This window comes from Pogoniulus pusillus, chromosome 29 (genome assembly GCF_015220805.1).
Source record: "Pogoniulus pusillus isolate bPogPus1 chromosome 29, bPogPus1.pri, whole genome shotgun sequence".
Lineage (NCBI taxonomy): Eukaryota > Metazoa > Chordata > Aves > Piciformes > Lybiidae > Pogoniulus > Pogoniulus pusillus.
In genome coordinates this window covers 13,958,838-13,974,827 of record NC_087292.1, presented here as the reverse complement: position 1 = coordinate 13,974,827, position 15,990 = coordinate 13,958,838, and the positions used below count along the sequence as shown (strand labels likewise).

At 50.2% G+C, this 15,990-nt stretch overlaps 1 long non-coding RNA gene across 2 annotated transcripts; it reads right to left on the bottom strand.

Moving 5' to 3' along the window:
* Nucleotides 1-1,218: 1,218 nt before the first annotated feature.
* On the bottom strand, nt 1,219-6,239 carry LOC135188420 (uncharacterized). 2 transcript variants are annotated; one of them, XR_010307687.1, is made up of 3 exons: nt 6,009-6,239; nt 1,450-3,169; nt 1,219-1,369 (listed from the first exon to the last, which is right to left on the bottom strand). It is a non-coding gene; the product is annotated as an uncharacterized LOC135188420 (long non-coding RNA). The 2 variants fall into 2 exon arrangements; XR_010307686.1 differs by lacking the exon at nt 6,009-6,239 and adding an exon at nt 4,767-5,248 and having other exon boundaries at nt 1,450-3,173.
* Nucleotides 6,240-15,990: the final 9,751 nt, after the last annotated feature.

The window sequence follows — 15,990 nt, the reverse complement described above, 5'->3', positions numbered from 1 at the left end:
CTGATGCTTACTAATGTACTGCAACCCAACCCATGAGAAGGACCCTCCCTGGTCGTCTTCAGTCTTCTGTGGTGCCTCTTTCAGCAGGAATAAATGTGTCTTCTTCCATGAAACAGTAATTTTTCTGTGAAAGATAATCTATATCCATAACAGGCATTATTTTTGGTCACCAGCTTTCCCTGCAAGCCTGAGTCATTCTCCTACCCTCTGATTTTGGAATGGAGTGTTTGTGGAAGGGAGTTTCTCACCATCAAAACAGCTTTTCTGTTACACATATTAAGCTGATGTTCTCAACCCAATTAACTTGTTCTTCCCTAACATGTTATCCAGCACTCTGGTACAAAAAGGTGGTGGGAAAACAATGAAGGATGCTTTTTCTGCTAGCAGGCAAGGAGGAGAGATTTCCCTCCTTTGGGTCCTATTTAGGCAGACTTCAAAGCTATGAGCAAAGAACAACCACTTTGGGATTAATGGCTTTTTAGGCTCTGGCTCAGGTGGGTGGTGGCAGAGGATGGAGATGGTTCCCACACAGGAGGCAGCTGCCTAGCTCATACCTCCCAGATCTGCAGCTGAGCTTGAAATCTTTGATGTTCCACTCACCTCCTTTCCATCCAACAAACAGATTGAACCTACTGAAGGTCCTTCTTGCCTTGTGTAGCAAAGGTAACAGCTGGAGTTTGGCAAGGTGAGAAGTGTGCTTGCAAAGGGAAAACCCTGCCTGAACTCACAGAATTCATTCACTCATTCAAGGGAGAACTTATTTTGTCTAAAATACCCATCCAGCCCAGTGTGCTCTGGCCACCCAACCAGGGAAATACCCTCTCCAGGTTTCTTACCAGTTCAGGGCACTTTCTTGTCAGCAGATGCCCAGAGTGGCTACGCAGAGGTTTCTGCTCCAAGTCCAGCTAGTGATCATCCCTTTTGATAGCTGATACATTTTGGCAGCAGGATCTGAGAGCTCAGCTCTGAGCTGGGTTGCTTTTTCCCAGATGCAATTATTTGATGGTGCCTTCTTCCACGCTGCCCATGGCAGCTCCAACACTGCAGCTTCTCTGCCTTGCCCATGCAACAGTGCTCTGCCATCTCACTGGTTTTCCAGTCACAGTCATCTGTCTTAGTCTCGATCATACCTCTCCCCCCTACACCAGTATGCATTAGTGGGTTTGTGCTTCTTTGCTTGGAAGAGAATAGTTTTTTCATCTAGAAAATGGACTTCAATTTGTTAGGTTTTTTTAATCTTTATTTTTGTTCCCAGCTGTAAAGAAACTGATGTCTTGTCCAGATCATCTGGCTCTTCACCCTGGGAGCAGAGCAGTCTTCGTTGTAATCATGGTTCCCAGGAGCAGGCTGTGTCATCTCCAAGAGATACCTGCAAGACAAGGTGAAAATTATTCCAAAGTGCATCACTTCTTGCTTCCCAAAAGGTGTCCATTCTGCCTTCTCACATACCAGCATGACACTTTCAGGCAGCTTCTTCTGCTTCAAGTCTTCTCACTCCTCACGAGCTGCCACTACCATTAAGCTCTCCTTTTGGTGTTTCCTTTCCCGATAGTGCCGTGGAAGATGCTGCAGACAGAGCAGTCAGCAAGCTGTTGGATGCAGGCACAAGATGGTGATGATGCCCCCATGGTCCATGCCACATGTGCCACCACTGCTTCTCAGAGGACTGGCTGCTGTGTGTTATCTCCCCAGGCTTTGCCACTCCCATGATATCACCAGACTGGTCTAAACAAGGAGCTCTCTTCCAGGTGGTTGCTATTAATTCCACCACCACAAACACCAGTCTGAAGCACCAGACCATATCAAGCAATCAATCTTTAATTGTCATATCCCTCAGTAAAGCAAAGCCCAAAAGGAAAGAGAAGGGGCATAACGAAGCCAAGATCTTCCCTCTGCCCATTGTGAGTGGCTTGTGAAGTCTGGGATGGAAGAGAAACCCCCCTTAGCTCCATGCTTTGTCCTTCTTGTAGAGAACCAGCTGGGAATTCCATGCATGTAGAGCAACCACCAAACAGTCCCTACAAGTCTGCCAAGGACCACGGCTCAGCAACCATTGCTTGTTTACCTGCCACCCATTTTCATAGCGTGGGTGTGCAGCCACATTCCTGGGAGCCCCAGCTGCTCCCCACCTGCCCGACCTGTCCAAGCTCAGGTAGCACGGCTCAGAGCCACCGCTTGGCAGCAGGGCTGCAGATGGGTGATATGATTGCAGCAGAGAAACGCTGCCAAGGATGCTCAGCACTTGCTGGGTTTACCTGAGGAGCCAGCTCAGCAGCTGGGGTGTAAACCAGCATGGTGATTGCTGCGACTTTACACCAGCTGAAAGTTTGAGCTGATGGCTGGGGACAGAGCTCCGGGAATGTACAGCATGACAGAGCTGCCTTCCTCACACAGAATTACTCAGAGGAAGAGCTCAACCTTGGTGCTCCAAATCTCCTTCTGCAGGATCTCTCCCTATCCTCCAGCCCTGGAAATACCACAGGGAAACTACCCTCCCCAGCTTACGTGTCCTGTTAAGCAACACAGACGCGTTCCTCCCAAGCACAGAGCCATGATCGGAAGTGGTTGTGCCAGCACAGCAGGGCTCTGTGCTCACCAGGCAGCTCCTGGCTGAGCAGGACAAGCCATCTGGGTCTCAGATATGCAGGAAGCTTACTTTTTTAAACACATGTGATACTGATGGTGAGCAAATGCATCTCTTGCTCTCACAGCCCCTGTGTGTTCGTAGAATCAACCAGGTTGCTGCTGTCTGCAGCCATGTGGGGGAAGCTTGTCCTTGCCCAGCCTGGGCAGGGAAATCCATGCCAGCATTTTCCTGGGGGATGCTGAAAGACCTACACTTCAAAGGCTCAAGATGTGTCCACATTGCCTTAGGCTTCACCAGCCCACGATTCAGGGTAGAAGCTGCTTGTGTCAGCATCTGGAGATGGGAGGCAGCCTGGGCTGGGCTAGTGTGGGCTGACCAGCCTTTCCCTGCTAGTCCCCAATGCATCCTCAGCCAAGAGATTATCCAGGACTATGAGCTTTAATCCTGCACGGGAAAGTCCTCAGTTTGGGCACATTCCTTCTCCTTTCCTGAGCTGTTTGGGCTGAGGGTTATTGCATGCCCTGGGCCATGCACTCTGGCTTAGGATGCTGATGCTCTCACACTTGATTCTTCTCTTTTTCTCTTCCTCTTAGGAAAAAAAAAATAAGAGACAAGTTACACAAAACGAAGAAATTCCCATCTAATGGTGGATGAATTATTTAAATGGGTCTGTTTGCTAATGTGATTGACTTCAACCAACAGCACAGGTCGAGCTGTAATTACAGGAAAACAATCAAATCTCTATCTGGCTTCACACCATACTGGTCTTGCAGCTTTTTTTGTCTTACAGCAGAACCTGTTGGGCAGCTTTAGTTAAGCTGAGCCTCCTTTCTGCTGCTGGGGCAAAGAAATGCAAACCAGTAGAGCCAGTCAGACAGCAAAGAAAAATTATGGCTTATTGTCTGTGCAAGTTCACCCACACTGCTCACTCCAGTCTCTCGTGTCCCAGATGACCGTCTCTTGAGCACAGCCTAGTCGGAGGAGAGACGCAGACAGTCCCCCAAAGTGAGTATTGCCTGCACTGATTTTTATCTGTCCCCAGCATCCTGGGCTGCGTTGTGTAGCTGGGAAGGGAGCTGGTGTGAGCTTTGTGTAGAGAATTGCCCCAAACCCGTGCAGCAGCATGCTGGGGAGTGCTGTCACTTGGTACTGGTGGCCAGAGCCTGCTCCGCCTCCTATCTGATGGGCAGAGGTTGTTGTCTCATGGGTTTGCTTGCTTTTCTGCCCCCTCTCAGAGGCTGAGGGGGGAAATTGGATCTTTCCAGCAGCTGGGGAGTTGGTGGCTTCTTGTAAAATGGTGGCACTGCTCCCCATGGTGTGTGGGGTCGGCAGGGAGCATATCAGGGCTGAGCCAGCCCAGGCTTCGTGGCTGCTGCCCAGCTGGAGCCTCTGTTTCCTAACAAAATCTTCTCCTCTGGTGTTTTCCACTTGGGCATGGAATGTAATAAGGTATGGCTGGGGACTGCAATGCAAAGAATCAGCATCCAGCTCTAGGGTGGGTGAAGTGAAATGGCTGTGCAAGGGGCAGAGTCGTTTGTGGGAATCAGGGTTTATGTGAGGACGAGGGAGTCTGAGCACGTTTGCATAGGGAGAGCAGGGACCAGGGCAGCAAACATCGAAGCTTTCCCCAAGCAAACATCTGGGCTGTGCAACAGCTGTGAGGGGAGCAGAGCCAGGGCTGTGGCTACGGTGGGATGCACCTCGTGGGCTGGCAGCAGTGCCCAACCTCGGCATGCAGCACTGCTCACCTGGAAGTTAGTGCCTCATACTGGGGGCATCACCCCCTTTCTCACCTGATCCACTCCTGATTGCTCACCATAAACTACAGCATCTCCATCAGTAGGGCTAAGAAGAACCTTTTCTTCTTCTGTGGCAGCTGGGTTGCACCAACCTCTGCTGGGTGGGTTAGGTGACCCTCTTGACACTCCACCTTCAGATCCTCTGTTCTCTTTGTGTTCCTCGCGGGACAACATGCTGGTGCCCTCCCAGGGCAAGGAGATACTCTCCTGTGGGCAGTGTGTATTCAGCAAGCCTTAAGCTTGCTGGGGCTCCCAGGAGCCCCACATATGAGGTGGGATGCTGATGGGGGGCTGTCACCCCCTTCCTTTCTGTCCTCTAGTTTAAACACCCATGGAAGGAAGCAATGGTGGGATTGCTGCAGCAGGGAGGCCATGCACACATCTGCTGCCTCCCTGCAGAGGGATTTTGTTGGGTTGGATTGTCCCACCATCAGCTCCTTTTCCCCTCTGCTGCGATGGACTCATGATGGGGAATGTTCTGAACGTAGAATCCTCTGAAAGGAGATGACCACAGATCAGTGGAGACATGGGACACTGATGCACACAATATTGATTTAAGACCAAGCCCAGCAACAAAGTGGCCTCAACACCAATGTGTCACCAGGCATCTGGGACAAGCAGAGATGCCTCAGCCCATAAAAATGCCTGGCTGTGGCTGCTGTGCTTGTTGGACAGGACAGTGTAAGGCTGAGCTGTTAAGAGAGGACCTGTCCATGATGCTGCAGTAGGTCTAAAGCCCAGGTGGATCAGAGCTGCACTGAAGAGGATCAAGACCCCCTTAGATCTGGATCAGATATAGGAGGAAGCTGGCAGAAATCTTCTCAGGAAATTGAGGAAGCAGGATCCTGTGCAACCCTGTTGAAGGAGCAGATCTTTACCAACTCCAGTGTCTCCCACAGGGCTTTCCCCTTGATCAGCTCAGGAGCGGTGAGAGGGTGCATGTCCCAGCTATCCAGAGCAATGTCTCGCTGTGAGGAAGGTACAGCCATGCTGGGTGGGTCTTTTCTTCTGAATTAGAGGTGCTGAGCTGTTTCAACATGAGCTACAGGAATTCCCAAAGGACAGAGAACAGGTGGAATTAGTTCTCAGCATCTTTCATCAAAGCTTCTCCAGGGCTTTTGGAGGCAGCTTATTTGTTCCAGCTATCCATCACCACGAGCATATTCCTGTACCACCTCAGCAATGGGAAGCTGTCTCCCAAGCCTCACCACAATCACAGAAGGTTAGGGGCTAGAAGGAAGCTTGAAGGAGCTTGTCTAGCCCTCCTGCCAGAGCAGGATCACCTATAGCAGATCCCACACCTCCTGGTTCCTTCTCCAGGATGAGCAATACCAAATCTCTCAGCCTCTCCTTGAACGATGGATGCTACGATAGCAATATCTTCATGCAGCTTCAAAACAGCTTTGAAGGCTACAGTGCCTGAGCAAAGATCTTTGTCCAGTGAACTGCAATGCTAATATTGAAGTTGACAGCCCTCAGGATAATGATCCCAGTGAAGTACATGCTAAACATTCATGACTGTGGCACTCAGTTCCCTACTCAATCCCTGCTAAATGTCACCCAGAAGGCAGAGACAGACAGGATTAAGATGTTCAAAGAATAAAAAAACATGGCAGGAATACCTCTTGTGGGGTGAAAGACTGTGGGTTGAGCAGAGACAAGGACAGCTGATGGGCTGTAGTCCTTTTCCTCCCCCCAGGATAGGGGCAACTTCTTGGTAAGAGCAGCATGTTCAATATATGGCTTCCATTTTGCCAGCATCACCTGAGCATTATAAACTCCAGCTTGATTACTTGCAGTCAGTGCATTTAGCACTGGCAATCCCTAATCTGTTGTCTTTGTCACTTTAGGAAAATAAGCCTACCCATTATTTCAGCTCTCTGGACACAAGTGAGTGGAAGTCCTTAATGGGGCACTGGAAAAGAAGCAAATGTTAATTTTGTCACTTTCAGGAGTCCTGGGGCCCTGAGACACTCAGACATTGGGATATGGTGTGGAATGCAAAACTAACCTATTGAGGATTCTCAGCAGGATAGATGATGACAGAGCAGCTTAATATTATGCTTAAGGCTTGCCAGAATATCATCATATTGTGTTAAATGCCATAAAGGGTCCTGAGCTGCCAAACTTCCTTCCCAGAGTCCCACTATCATTTCAGGCTGTGTTTGTGCAGATGCATACACAGGCACAAACACATAAAAGACTTTCTTTCTCTGAGTGAGCAGTTTAAGTTGTAGCATGATGAATACCAGGGGAATTCTGTGCTCCTGCTCCCTGTATTCAACCTTCATTTTGCAAGTCCTACATACTGTTGCTGGTTGTGATGTGCCTGAGTCTCTATATACGTTATTGACTAACAGCAGAGAATGCATTGGAAGGTGCTGGCTGTGTCACATTCTAGGTGATTGAACTTTAAGCTGGGGCACCTGAAATCCAAACTTCAGGCTTTTTAATCTACAGTTGGGACACAAGCCTATGGAAACATGCAGCTCTGCCTTAGGAATCAACCCACAGCACAGCCTGAGTAAGATGCATTGTAAGTCTTGTACATCCTTGTTCCCTTGCTGAAGCAAACAGCTGATGAGATTTGTAGCTATGTCATGACTGTGTGATTTTGAAGACAAGTGCAGTAGTACTGATAGAACTAAAAGGCTGTTATCTTTAACCTGCTGCTTTGGGTACACTCATAACTGACTGATCACCATCTGCTGTCTAAATGCTAAAGTTCTTATGGATGGAATGTTTGAGGGATGTATCTGACATAGGAAAGAAAATAATAATGATGACAATCATAACACAATAATAACAAGTGGCAGGAGAAAGTGTACATATGTGGAGGCTGAAACTTTGTGATACATAAGAACTTCTGTCCTCATAATCTTCTCCCAGGCAACCAGCCACTGAACCAAAGGACACAATCTCAAGATGCACCAGGGGAGGTTTAGGCTGGATGTTAGGAAGAAGTTCTTTGTAGAAAGAGGCCATTGGAATGGGCTGCCCAGGGAAGTGGTGGAGTCCCCATCCCTAGAAATGTTTAAGACTGGATGCAGCACTTGGTGCCATGGTTTAGTTGATTAGATGGTGCTGGGTGATAGGTTGGACTCGATGATCTCAAAGGTGTTTTCCAACCTCACTGATTCTGTGATTCTGTAGTTGCCCTGACTTAAGACAGTCAGGATTTCACCTCCTACTGAATAGAGCTAGTTTTAATTTGGTTACAAAACAAGACAGAGTTTTAGCCCCTCTGACATAAAAGAGGGTCAATAAAATCTGAGGTTTATTTCTCTCTCCTCATTAGGGCTCCTCAGACATTTCCTCCGTGCTAATAAAATGCCTCTCAGAACCTCTTCCAGATTTATTCCTCCTGTCGTTCTTACAGCTTCAAAAGGGAGCAAAAAGGAGCAGCTAAACACGGAGCAGCTCAGCTTAGGTCAGAAAGCCCAGACAGCACCCATGGGTGATGTTAGAGCGATCGTCAAGTATATGCCTACCTAGCCGGGGGGCCCACCAGGCCCCCCGGCCTTTAAAAGATCACCTCCACCATTCACCCAGCGTGTGCCACCCAGCGTGTGCCACGGGGACTCACCGGTGATGAGGGGAGGAGGATCCCTCTGCCCAATTGGGCAAGCTTGGGGCTTGCCTTTCCCGGGGCTGCTTATAAAGGGGAGTGGGCAGGGAGAGCAAAGTGGTCACACCTGGGGTGGGAGGAGACTCCAACAGCACTCAGGTGCTCTGAGTTTGGGCGGGGAAAGGGCAAAATGTAGGGTGGGGTGGGAAAGGAGCAGATCACAGATGTTAGGGATTGGAAGGGATCTCTGGAGATCATCAAGTCCAACCCCCCTGTCAGAGCAGAGAATTTAGCTCAGGTCGCACAGGAACACATCCAGATAGAAGGTGTCCAGAGAAGGAGACTCCACAACCTCTCTGGGGAGCCTGTTCCAGTGCTCCATGACTCTTACAGTAAAGAAGTTCTTCCTCATGTTGAGATAGAATTTCCTGTGCTGCAGTTTATACCCCTTGCTCCTCATCCTATCCCAGGGCACAGTTGAGAAGAGTTTGTCTCCTCCCCCTTGACCCCCAGCACTCATGTATTTATAAACATTGATTAGATCCCCTCTAAGTCTTCTCTTCACCAGATCAAAAAGCCCCAGGTCCCTCAGCCTCTCCCCATGGGGCAGTGCTCCAGCCCCTTAAGCATCTTTGTAGCTCTCCATTGGACCCTTTCGAGTAGATCCCTGTCCCTCCTGAACTGGAGACCCCAAAACTGAATGCCGTACTTTAAGTGAGGTCTGGCCAGGGCAGAGTAGAAGGAGTGGAGAACCTCCCTCAATCTGCTGGCAGCACTCCTCTTAATGCACCCCAGGATCACATTGGCCTTCTTGGCCACAAGGGCACATTGCTGTCCCATGGGTAGCTTCTTGTCCATCAGGACTCCCAGGTCCATACTCCACAATGTTGAGGCCAGGAAGAGAAAGAATCCAACTTGCCTGCCCTGCTTGTGCTAGAGCCTTTTGCTGTAGCTCCTGCTGTTATAAAAGCAACATATTTACTGAGCACTGGGGCTTCAGCTAAAGCCTGATGTGGTCTCCCACAAACCTGATATCAGCAGGGGGCTTCCAGGCATCCCCCACTGGGGCACCCTCATCAGCAGAGGGTCCAGCAATGTGGTTCAACTTTTGGAGCTGTACCACCAGCAGCTTTAAGTTGCCCTGGCAATGGATAGGCATCCAAACCCAGCATCATAGAATCATAGAATCAACCAGGTTGGAAGAGACCTCCAAGATCATCCAGTCCAACCTATCACCCTGCCCTATCCAATCAACTAGACCATGGCACTAAGTGCCTCATCCATGGAGGACAAGTGCTGCAGGATGTCCCATCCAGGTCCAGCTGACCTGGTTCAATCAGTGGGACCCAAGCATCCAGAACTGAATGTTCCTAGCACATAGACACTTTTCTGAATAGTACTCAAGATAAAAAACTGATTCAGTTGAAGACTTCATTACCCATGCTGTATCCAGGGGCGAGAGATTTATTCCTGTCATTTGCTTGGCCAGCAGAATGTTGGAATCACAGAATCATTTCGGTTGGAAAAGGCTTTTAAGATCATCATTAGCTTGACTCAAGACGCCCAAGCACACCTCAATGCATCAGGAACAGAGATGCCAGTTCATGTGATCATGGTTACAATGGATCTTCATGCCCCTTACCCAAGCATGACCAAAGTGCCCATGCAGGACCAGCAATGTTGGGTTCCCCATCTGCTGGGAGCAGGACTCTGAGGCACTGCTGAGGTTCTCTACCACAGAGGGAGGAACAGTGAGACCAAGACGCTCTGCAGGTGCCACGGGCAGCATAACGGGCTCACAATCAAAGTGTGGGATGATACCACCATCTACCAGAGCTTCCCAGGGTGTTTACCATCCACTTTGCCCAGCCAAGGTCTCTGGGAATGAGGGAGGCATTGGGAGTGTGTTAGCTGGGCTGGGAGGAGGCAGTGACTGCGCATCTTTGCTCCCTGTGGGGCCTTGAGCTATTCCCTGAGTCTTACCACTGCTCAATTACAGCACCCAAAAAATGTGATAATGCTTCATTACCCACTTCCCAGAGCATTTTGAGGTGTTCATTAAGTGATGTTATAGAAGCTGTGGTTATCCTGAGATGCACAGACAGATAAGTGGCTGCTTTTAATCACCTTCTGAATCCCCATGCGGGCGTACAGACCTGCCCATGCATCCAACTAAAGCCCACTGTGCTCCAGAGAGCTCCACAGCATGGCCAGAGGGTCAGAATGCCAGTGTGTCCCAGACTGAGTGGGCAGCAAGGCGAATATTTACTGCTAAACCTCAGCAAAGCAGCAAGGAACTGTAGGTCGAAGGAACTGGGGAGGACAAAACCTCCTTTCCAGCTCAGTATGCAGTTAGTGTAGACCCCTTAACTGCTCACCCTTCTACCTAAAAGCCCAATTTCAGTTTGTAGTTGTATTCAGGAATTGCAGAGGACCAGCTTCTCCTCCTTTAGTGATCTTCTAACACCAGAGCAGCAAAGGCAGTGCTAGGAGAAGGGATGTCCCTGTGCTCAAGGCACTCAGGGATGCTCACCAGCAGGGCCTTCTCAAGCAGAAAGAAGGCAATGGCAGAAAAGTCCCTGTTGCTCTAGTGGTTGCCACAGTGGTTAAAGATGCAGAAGCTGCCTGCAAAGAGCTGGGATGGCAGGGAAGAAACTGAGCTGCTGGTTTTGTGATAGCTGTGATGTATTATGAGAACAAGCTTTATAGGGTTAAAGATTCAGACCAGACATGAGGAGGAAGTTCTTCAGCATGAGAGTGGTGAGAGGCTGGAATGGGTTGCCGAGGAAGGTGGTTGAGGCCCCATCCCAGAAGGTGTTTAAGGCCAGGCTGGATGAGGCTCTGGCCAGCCTGATCTAGAGCAGGGTGTCCCTGCCCATGGCAGGGGAATTGGAACTGGCTGATCCTTGTGGTCCCTTCCAACCCTGACTGATTCTATGATTCTGTGAAGTCAATAGATGCAGAGGTTGGGACTTGAGGCTGGAGCTTCATCCTGGAGGATTTGCTCTTGTTCTCCTCTCCCTGCAGTGGGACACGTCTACACACACGTGAGTGAGGCCAGCAACTCCCTGATGCTGCCAGTCCTGTTTAACTTGTTTAGGAGGCTGTGACCAGCACCAGTCCCCAGCAATCCCCAAGGGACACCAAGACTGCCCATGGGCCCACTGTAGCTCCACACCACCCAGGTGGGATTCTCATTCAGTGAAGGTGACCCTGAGGCAGGGTGTCTGCAGCAAGGGCTCACTGCAAACCATCCCCTGGGTTTGTGGAGCAGCCCATTGCAGCTGCCCAGCTTTGGGGAGGATTTTCAAGTTGTACAAGGTGGAGGAAGGCACCTTCTCCTCCTCCCTGGTGAGGCAAGAGCCAAAGCTGCTCCTCCTGTTTCACCCGTCAAGGGACAGTGTTGCAATCTGCCAGCCCCTCTCCAACACCAGAGTGGGAGAGCAAGTGCTAGGCTCCGTTTTAGGGCAGCCTGTGCCACATGAAGTCATACAAATAAACAAATGCCCAGGGGAAAAAAATGCATCCCAACACACACTAAAAGTTCTCTCCAATCCGCCAAGTGCCCAGTACATTAGGAAAGTGAATCAGCCTCATGCTGGCCTCCAAAATACTCCTGGCACTGCAGATTTTCCATGAGTGATCAGGCAGCTTTTCTGGGTATAAATTCAATTTATAATTCTAAAATTAGAGCAGGAACATAGTAGGGTTGCCAAGAAAAGAAAGTTTGGCTGGTGGAAGCAGCCCTGCCTGGCAGTTGCCTGGTGAAAGGTATACTGCATAAATCCAGCCTGAAGCTGAACAACTCCAGCACTGCTGATGGGGAAATAGCTGGGAGTAAATCCATTAAGCTTCACTGATCCAGCAATGTGAGAACTTCAGAGTCTTTCCTTCCTTCCCTCCCTTCCTTCCTTCCTTCCTTCCTTCCTTCCTTCCTTCCTTCCTTCCTTCCTTCCTTCCTTCCTTCCTTCCTTCCTTTCTCTCTTTCTCTCTTTCTCTCTTTCTCTCTTTCTCTCTTTCTCTCTTTCTCTCTTTCTCTCTTTCTTTCTCTCTTAGTTCCTTTCTTTCTTTCTTTCTCTCTTTCTTTCTGTCTTCCTTTCTGTCTTCCTTTCTTTCTTCCTTCTCCATTTCTTCCTGTCTTTCTTTCTCCCTTTCTTTCTTTCTTTTTCTTTCTTTCTTTCTTTCTTTCTTTCTTTCTTTCTTTCTTTCTTTCTTTCTTTCTTTCTTTCTTTCTTTCTTTCTTTCTTCCTTTCTTCCTTTCTTCCTTTCTTCCTTTCTCTCTTTCTCTCTTTCTCTCTCTCTCTTTCTCTCTTTCTTTCCTTCCTTCCTTCCTTCCTTCCTTTTTTTTTTTTTACTGTCTTAAGCCCATTTAGCCAATTAGTTGTTTTATTCTTCTGAAATAAAATAGTGCTGAGGATGAGGATGGTGTCATGGCTCGATGCAAGCATGGCCAGTAGCACTGAGGGTGGTAACAAGAGGCCAGAAACCCCCCAGAGATCAGGCTCTGGAGAACAGCTGTGCTGTCAGAGCTGGCTGTCCAAGTCCATCCCTTCCCAAGGAAAGAGAAAGGCTAGAAAATTACCTCCCTGCTGCTTTTCCTTTCCTCTGCTGCAGGCAGGAGCATCATACCCCAAGGAGCAATGCCACCAGTATCCAGGAGATGCCAGGAGATTCCTCAGTCCCATGTATGAGATCCAGTGTGCCAGGGCCCCTGTGCTCCAACTCAGACTCTGTGTCCAACCTGAGCTGAGCATCTGGGGACTCAAAGAGCAGGTGAGCAAAGCCACTGCTGTCAGCAACCACCCTGCCCCAGACCTGGGCGTTACAAACCCACCAGATTTAAGAGCTGGCTGAGGAGTTTGCTTTTGGTTCTCCGACAGTGGGGCTCTGTTTGCAGAGGGTACCTGCCACTTTGAAATACACCCAGCCCTGCCAGCACACCAAAGGGCTGCTCCCAGCCCCTCTGTGGGCTGCATCCGGCACCACCAGCTGTATATTACAGTGACAGCTCTGGAAAGGGCTCGGGCTGTAAATGAAATCCCTGTCTCAGGGAGAGAGCTCCACACTGAGTGACTCTGTGGTCTGGTCTTCATCAATAAATCTCCCTCAATAAATCCTCTTGAGCAGGGCAGAAGAGTGTGGGGCTGTGGCTTCACTGGGTGAGAAGGGAGCAAAGCTGAACCCCTTGGAGAACCTGGGCTGCTGCAGCAAAGGACTGAATCGTGGGAACAGATACCTGGGGGGGTGATGCTCATGCAGCATCTCTGTTAACCACGGGTGTGTGCAGATCAGAGACCTCAAATCCTTGCCAGGTTTGTCACAGAGTGACAGCCCTGTCTGCAGGCAGGGTTGGATGCTGAGATCTCAGAAAGCACCAGCAACGGCAACAGCTTTTCCGCACCAGTTGGACAGATCCCTACGGATCTCAGGGCTCCGAGGAAAAGAAAATCAGGAGCGAGCTCCAACCCTGGTGGCACCACAGCCATGCATGGAAGGCAAAGCTCCTACCCACACCCCAGTCTCAAATCCTGATCTGCCGGGCTCTGCCCGCAGCGCTGAGTCATCGCAGCAGGGATCTGGATCCGGATCCGGCACTCAGCACCCGGGCTGCCCCCGCGCCCGCCGCCTCCAGCCACATCCAAGCCCAGCCCTGCCTCCCCAAACCACGGGCTGGCACCAGCCTCAGCCTGGAAGTCACCTTCCCTGGATGTCACCTTCCCTGGATGTCACCTTCCCAGGATGCCGCAGCCCCGTGGCACCAAAAGCTGGGTGCCGCTCAGCCGCCCCAGACGCCAGCCTCGGGGAGAGGGCGGCACTAAGGTGGGCAGTGAGAGGTGGTCTGGCACCAGTGAGTATCGAAGGGAGCCCACGCAGCCGGCGCCAGCTCTGCTCCCAGCTGCAATCTGTTCCCAGTTTATAGCACTAGGGAATGCAATGGGAATTAGCGCCTGAGCACTTCAAAGCCTTTCCAGACTTCGCTCAGGGGGCACAGCAGCGGTGGGTCTCACAACTCCCCTCAGCCTCAGAGAGGTGCTTTGCCCAGGGCAGAACTCGATTTAGGAGTCAACAATGCTGGGAAGTGCTTAACATTAGGGGGTTTCCTTTTTGTGGAGCAGAGCTGGGGTATCATTTCCCCTTGTTCATTCTTTAGCTAGAGCATTTGGGGCCGATCAGCAGGGATCAGCTCCCAGTCCCTAGCTACACGAGTCCCAACAAGCTGTGCCGTGCCTCGGCTAAGCTTTCACCGCCTGGGAGAGATCACCCGGCCCTGGGAAAGGGTAGGTTCTGCGCGGGGAAGTGGGAACAAATACATCGTTCTGCCAGAGAGTGAAATCTCTGCTCCAAAGTTGAATGAGGTGGCTGAGAGATGCTGTTTGGCTGATGCGAGCATCCCGAGCTCCCCCAGCAGGTTCCCTGCTCCTGCTCGCCGGCGCGTGCCTCGTTTCTTTGGAAAATCAGACGCTTTAGGGGAAAGTTTCTTCTCCCGGCTCTGCCTGCCCACATCTTGCATATGCAGCAGAGCCGGCACACCTCTGCTCTGCATGGAGATAAAGGCGCAGGCAGGCTGCCGGCACGGAGCCGGGCTGGCTGGGATGCTGAAATGCTCCCGTGTACAAGTCCCTCCTCTCCCAACCTGTTTTTGGTGGTCACAAAGGACACTCCGAGGTGGGCAGGGCTTTGCTGACCTGGTAGGGAGGGGTAGGGAGGTTGTGCAGCCTTCCTGCTCAAACTCCAGAGGAGCCTCCCCGATGCTCTGCCGGGATGCTCAGACACGCACACTCCTCCCCAGTACCACCACGGTCCAGGGGGGACCTGCATCCACAGAGAATCTGAGACACCTCAAGGTTTTGGCTGGTGGAAAGGTAAGAGTTTATCCCCAAAACAGCATCCTTGGAAGGAATAAGGTCGTATACGACCTTATTGACCAATATGAGCTTTCTCATCTCCGAAGTTTCTGCTTTTCATGCCTGTTAGTAATTACCAAATTTATGGGATTAGGGCAAAGATCCTTAAAATTAGTGCAGAAACTCTTTAAAGTTCTTTAAATTTCTTTAAGTTAGGACAGAAATTCTTATAATCAGGTCAGATGTTTTAAAATTCTTAAAATTAGGACAGAGATTCTTTAAAATTCTTAAAATTAGGACAGAGATTCTATAAAATTCTTAAAGTTAGGGAAGCATTCTTAAAAACAACAACTTCTCTTTCAGGCTCTTTGTTTACTGAGTGCCTTTCCAAGCTTTACTGAGCTGGGCTGGCACAGATTGCTCTTCACCTGGCTTTAGCCAGCCTGATCTAGGGTAGGGTGTCCCTGCCTATGGCAGGGGGTGGGGGTGGAACTAGATGATCCTTGTGGTCCATTCCAACCCTGACTGATTCTATGATTCACCTCTCCTGTTGTATGGGGGCAATTTCAACCAAGAAAAAAGGAGAAAATGAGGTGTTTGTAGAAAGCAGAGCACTGTTTTTGATACTCTACATGATGGCAAGCAGATTGACAGAGCATTAAAACCCCACAATCTCAATGGGGAAACTGAGGCAGGTGAAGGAAGAGCAGAGACCCCAGGGTCACCCAGTTTACATCTAGACCCACGTGTGCTGTGCCCATGCCATCTCTGCACCCATGAGTCTTCCTGTGGAGCTTTTCTCCAGGTTTCTCTGTAGAATGGAGTGAGTACCACTCAGTTTGGTGTCACCCAAGGGCTCAAAGTGACTTCAGCCTCACAGGAAGTCTAGGTGACAACAGCAGGATGGCCAAGAGGAATGTGTTGCCTCTGTAGAAGTGTTTGTGCTGCCAGAGGGAGGAGGGATGCACGAGAGCACCTCAGAACCTGGTGGGAGGTGGATCCATTAGATTCAAGCACCAAAACCACCCTGAGTTTTCCCACCATCAGCCCCTAGAACTGTGGTAGCCCCTTCCTCAAGAAGATGCCCTGCTGTATAGGGTTAACGCTCCAGGGGGAGTAACCCTGAACCTGACCCTAGGGGCCTTGGCCCCTCCCCAGGGGTGGGTCACACTCCAGGTGATGGTTAGCCCA